The following is a 6679-nucleotide window of genomic DNA, read 5'->3' on the forward strand; positions in this document are numbered from 1 at the left end:
GAAAAGAAAATAGAGAACTCGAGAACAGCTTAAAGATTTTTTCACCTTTTGCTCTATTGTTGTTCCCAAGCTATTGAGCTGCCAAACTCTGGCAACTGAGTGCCCTGCATCCCTATTCCTCCGCTAAGATCAGATTTCCATTAGTGATACTGAATTATTTAGTGAATGCATCAAACATGGAAATCAACCACTTCTGAGCTGTGTTCCTTCTCACTCCATCTTTCATTTCAAGTCCACACAATGGCAAGCTTATTGTCACAGGGACTATCAACCCTATAATTAGAGTGGAAAAATCCATGGAGTTCAAAAATAATAATTCATACCTCATTCTCTAGTATAAGTTCTCTAGTATATTAAAAATCAGTTTTCCCAGATGTATGCAGAAGAAGGCAAACAGAGTGCGAACCCAGAAGAGTTATTTTTTTTTCATGCACATATGCTAAAATCTTCAGATATTTTAAAATAATAAGTCACTGTCCCAGGACTTGGTCTTATGCTTCAGTCACCAAACCATGAATACACGTTGCAACTTTACACATTTGACTGATTCTATTTTCTACAATGGGATTAAAGCTCTTGTGCTCAAAATTATTCATGTGCATACATCTGCATGTTGCAGTTTGAAACCCACAAACATAATGCAACACAGCAGGCCTTTCCAGACCCCAGCATTTAAAAGAATGCCATTCGTATGTTGGCTCCTCTCACTATTTTCTTCTTTTGTGTTGGCAATCCTGGGAATGGAAGTCCTACATATCCAGGATTTGAAATCTATTAGATAGATAGATAGATAGATAGATAGATAGATAGATAGATAGATAGATAGATAGAAATATAATCATAGCTCTGGTAAAGAAATTGATGTTATGAGTAGATAGACTACCACTTTTTCTTTCTTCCCCTGTTTAAATGAACATGCTCATTCTAATTAGTTTTAGAGTTTGGGGAGAAGTATGAAATATAACAAAATGGCATTTTATTTTGAAGGGCTGAATAAAAGCTTCTTTTTTTTTTTTCTTTGTCACTGTATTTGTATTAAAAAAAAAAAAAAAACACAACACTACTATAATCATTTGCCTATAAGCTCAGACATAACACGCAACAATTTTCCAGTTAAAAGTAAAACTACATTAATCAAATTTTGATATACAAAATCAGTACCATTTCATTCAACGTTTATACAATTTAAAGAAATGTTTCTTAATATATTCCTTTAAAAATTAATTAGTCCTTCTGTGGGGAGATACCATTAGGCATGCCCTGAATTTACAACTCTGAGCTGAATGTATGAACAAAGAAGAATTTCTGCTTACAAAAATGTTCTCTTACCTTTTAAAATGATTTGTTTGTCAATTTGTAAAGGGTTCACCTGTGTAATTATGATTATGCTAAACTTCACATTTAAAGACTTAAGTGGTTTTGAAAAGTTTTCCTTACGTGTAATCAAATGATGAGATGTTCTCCTTCAGTGCAAGTGTTGAACAGACAGCTAAGTCCTTGATTATGAATTTTAGTGAAATCACAGCAGTAAAAAAGGAACACTGAGAATATAATATTGACAACTAATAATCAAACATGCTCAGAAATACCATTATCAAGACTGGTTTATAGCTGGTGTGTTTATTCTGCCGCAAATATCTTCCAAGACTATAGTGTTTCAGCCTCAGTTCATAATTTAGCTTATCAGCTTACTATTTCAAAGAATATAGTAAAAGCTTGTGTATATTATCTGAGATTTTTGTCTTCAGTTTAGCTAGTTGCACTCACTGGAGTAAAGTCAAGCCTGTACAGACTGAAACTAACAGTTGTTAAGTAGCAGCAGCTCATCCATAAAGTAGGACATAATAAAATTGGGGCCCTAAAAATGGTCGCTGCTGAGGATGATGGGGTCGCAAAGCTACTCAAGTGCCAGCTTGGTAGCTAGATGTTTTCATGAGAATAAAATAAAAACTGAATTCATTTTAAGGTTAAGTAGTACCCTTTCCATGCTACCATTTTAGAAATAATTATGGCAAAATGGGAAATTTAGGAAATATGTAATGTATAGACATAGACACACACATAATGAGTAACCAATATAAAAGTCTATTGTCAGAAATACAGAAACTGGAAAATGAACAGCATTATCCTGTGCATGTGCATACCATATTAGTTAATATAATGGCCATGATTTTCCTCCATAAGAACAAAATTAGGTACATCTGTTCTTAACTTACTGGCAATTTCTTGCTTGAGATTTGAGCCAGTTGCATGGCCCTAATAAAGCACAATACATCTTTGATGGAAACTCCTGTGGGATGCTGTTGCCTTCAACATCAGCTTGATCTAGGTTTTTGTGGTGGTTTTACCCAGCTGGGCAGCTGAACTCCACCACAACCAGTCTCTCACTCCCCCTACTTCTGCAATGACCTTGGTTTCTACAGGGCTGTTTCTCTCTACACTTTCTCACTCCTCTCTCCCAGCTGCTGTTGCACAGCATTTTTTTTCCCCCATTTCTTAAATCTGCTCTCCCAGAGGCACAAACATCACTTACTGGCTTGGCTCTGCCCAGCAGCAGGCCCCTTTGGAGAAGGCTGAAACTGGCCCTTATCTAACATGGGGCAGCTTCTGGACCCTTCTCACAGAGGCCACCCCTGCAAGTCCCCACTACCAAAACATTGCCACACAAAAACAATATAGTTTTCACACTCAAGAGTTTAACAAAACATGGCATCATCATCCATAAAGCTAAACCTGATTGTTATATAAAAAATTAATACATTAAAAACCTTTAACACCCACATTAAAAAAATCATATTGTGTCAAAGTATGGAGACTACTGTGGCTAAATGAAATGTGTTTTTCCCCAGAGACCTAGTTCTCAACATTATGTGATTGCATTAGACATGCATTTTTTAATAGCAAAAAATGAACAAGCGAACAAAGGAGAGGAAGTCCTTGTTATTCCACTCCCACTTTTAAGGGAAAAGCTTGAAAATATAAATGTTAAAAGGCTGTTAAAAATTCCAAAGTTAATGAAAATGTTCAGAATATGTGTTAAAATCTGTAACATAGACATATGGATACACATATAACATATAAAATAAACATATGCTATGATGTAATGTAACGTAATGATATGATAAACATATAAATGTTAAAATTTGGAAGCCTTACTTTTTACACATTTTAAATCTGAATTGTCAATATAGTGATAAAGACCTAACAAATCCATACTTAAGTTCTACGTTGGTTTCTTCTGGTTTCTCCTCCAGCATATTTTGCAATTCAGTGGTTCTTTCTTCACATCAGAAATTAAAAGGGGGCAGAACACAAGGAAGGTATCTTCCTGTGCAGTATAAATTCTGACATCTCTCAAAAGACCCTGATTTTAGGCTCATTTTGACAAAACTATTATAGCTATTTCCAGTAACTGTTTTTTCCATATTAGTCATTTTTGGAGGGAAACTATGGAGATTTTAAAAGGAAGTGGGTCTGATAAAACATTTTTAGTTCCACTTCAAGAAGTAGGAACAATCTGTGTAACTGTACAAAATCTACAGCTGTACTCATCTTTGGGCTCATTATTACTACTAAGAAATGGATATGAAGTAGGGTCTCATACTCAGTCTTCTGAGATCTATCAGGCATTTTATACCTTTTGATGACCCTGAAATCTTTTAGTGTTATATATGCAATGTTTAAAACAAAGGAACACAATCTTAGCTAAGATCTGTACTATCTTTTGTTCTATTTTTAGTATTAATGATAATTAGTATACTACATTAGGGATGAAATTATATTAATAGGGTTGTAGAACATAAGAGGATAGATGAAGTTGTATCTCAGTAGCAATATTCTTTTTTTCTTTTTTCTTTTTTTTTTTTCAAATTTGCTTTTCAACACTATAAGAGATTGCATATACTTTTAATTCAGAATTGTTTTTGCCTCCCCAAGCTATTTACTTTCCAATTACTCAGGCTAAACACTATAATATAGCAAAGTAGACCTTTCCAAACAGATTGAGCTCCTTCACCCTTTCTGCATCTCTACCCTCTTCAGCATTCTTCACATTCTCTTTAAATATCTTACATCCTCCTCTTTACCTGAATGACATGAACAAGATCCTATTAGGACGGTGTAAATACTGCATATTTAGGAATTGCACCATTATGAAGGAGTCGAAAGCAATAACAACACAAGATTTATGATTGGAACCACTGTTAGCTGCCTGAAGACAGTATAATATATAATGAAATGTTCACAATATTTAAAAAATGTTCGTGTGCCTGGTATAATTTACCTACTTACATTTCCTCCATCATTTGTTCTTAGGAAATAAAAAACATGAGGCTTCAATGAGGAGCTTGTATGTGTCAATGACCCTGCAGCACTGTTGTTGTCTGAACTCTTTCTTTATTAACATATTTTAAATTTTGATTAACTTTTTTTGTCTCTGTTTGTGTGTGTGACATCTGTTTTGTTTCAGCTGTCTGGGATAGGAAATGAGAAACACTTTAATTGTTGGCTTGCCTGTCTTTACTCTAGCATCTACAGGTACCGTTCATTTTTCAGTTGAAATATTGTTTTGGAATGTTGTAAAATGATACTCCCCATAAGTCTCAAATTGTTCCTGCAATGTTGGTCAAAAAACTGAGACACCTAATTTTGAAGCATAGTCATTGGACCAGGTCATGAGTGTAATTCAATGCTCTTTAAATAATGTTTTTCCCTTGGTTGTTCTGATGATGAAAGAAGTGCTGGGAATTTATGAACTTGTTTAGCAAGTGTGTTTTCTGTGTTTTTTATTATTCATGAAATTGAAAAGTGAAGATGGGAGAGGTCCCTGCAAACTGATACACTACCTGGTCTGGCCAGGAAAAAGTCATCCTTCATGGAGACCTGGTTTATTAATAGGAATAACATTTTTTATTCAATCCTACACGAACCCTGACAGCTGGAGTTTTCTCTGCAGCCAACACTCAGCTTCATTTCACAAGAAACACCCAGGTCATACTACAGGCAGAGTAGACAGACACACATTCAAAATCTTCTCACCATGGTGCCTATTCTCACCTCTGATTTGCCACATCGACATAATAAGCCAGCTGCATAAGTGAGTCAGAAAAATTGCCTAACACTTTGCTAGAAAAATTGATCTAGGAAGGGGGCTTACGGTAAGTTTTGCTGGGTTTACTGTTATTAAAGAAGACGGAAAAAAAAGAAAAAAAAAAAAAATTCATTGAAATTTACACCTTCTTGGGCTGGGATAAGAATGCATTCAGAATACTTCAGGATCGCAGCTACTCAGACTCACTGATCATCAAGCTATCACCCAAGTGTCACAAAAATGCTATTGATTTAAACTCTCCTCTGGCTACAACTTTTCAAAATTCAGATCTCACCCACTAAGATTACTGAATGGAATTTGAGAGAGGCCAGCAATACCATTTTAAAATTCAGGTGCCTCGTTACTTGGGACAGTTGAGAACAGGAAGTGCATTGTATCTGGAGCTACTTCAGAATCCAGATCACTGTTAAGCTCAGGCTGTCTGAAAAATGAAGACAAATTAAAGAAAATGGAAAGTGATTTCCTGTTCCCTGTGTGCAGAATTACTTCACCAATATTGTGAAAACTATAATATTCATAACTGCTAAAGTTGTTAACTGAACGTCTTCCAAACTGATGAGGTTTCAGTGAGGTGTAGGAACATCTCATTAATACTTAAATATGGGACAAGGCTGAACTTCTATTTTTGATGACAATTCCATTGCCAAATTTTGGAATATGACTTCTGTAATGCGTTTCTTAAATTAGCATATAAAGCAGAGCAAATTAGCCATTTCTGCTCAAGGTTTGTTTCTCTAATAAGGATGGTAGATTATTTTTTATTGTTTTGATTGATACTTCAGAATTGCAGCTAAGAATAGATATATTTATTTCAAGAAGAGGATGATAGATTGGAACATGAAAGAAAGAAAGAAAGAAAGAAAGAAAGAAAGAAAGAAAGAAAGAAAGAAAGAAAGAAAGAAAGAAAGAAAGAAAGAAAGAAAGAAAAAGAAAGAAAGAAAGAAAGAAAGAAAGAAAGAAAGAAAGAAAGAAAGAAAGAAAGAAAGAAAGAAAGAAAGAAAGGCTTAGAACAGCAGTTTTACCTAAAGAATATTTAGTTTTATCTAATTCTTATTAATAATAGTAGAACATTTCATCTGAAAATCTATAGATTCATCAATATTTTCATCCATATTTTGATAGTAAAACTGATTGTTAAGAAAAGATAAATCCAGCATTTATTTTCTTTAAATTGGTAAGCGAAACAAATGAGTCTAAGTTCAAGCCACTGGGTGCTAGCTTGCATGTGTGTAGGATACTAACTGGATTCTCCCTACCACCAGTTTCAATCCATATTTTGTGCCTGCTCTGATCCCATGACAAACAGCAGTAGCACAGCTTGCTCTTTTGTCTTGTGGTTACACCAGACCTCATTAGACTTCTTTATTTTATGGATACACAAGTAAACACTGGTGACTGAATGACTGGTGTCTGAGACCTGAGTCAGAACGCTGAACTGTGTCTACAGTGTTATGTGGTGTCATGATCAGAAACCTATACCTTGTGGCAGAAAGGTGAGGAATGAATTACCTGCTTGTCTGGAAATTGCTTTTGCTTCTTCCAGGCAAGTAAACGGCTTCTCCAAGGCCA

This window comes from Aythya ferina, assembly GCF_964211825.1.
Source record: "Aythya ferina genome assembly, chromosome: 1".
NCBI lineage: Eukaryota > Metazoa > Chordata > Aves > Anseriformes > Anatidae > Aythya > Aythya ferina.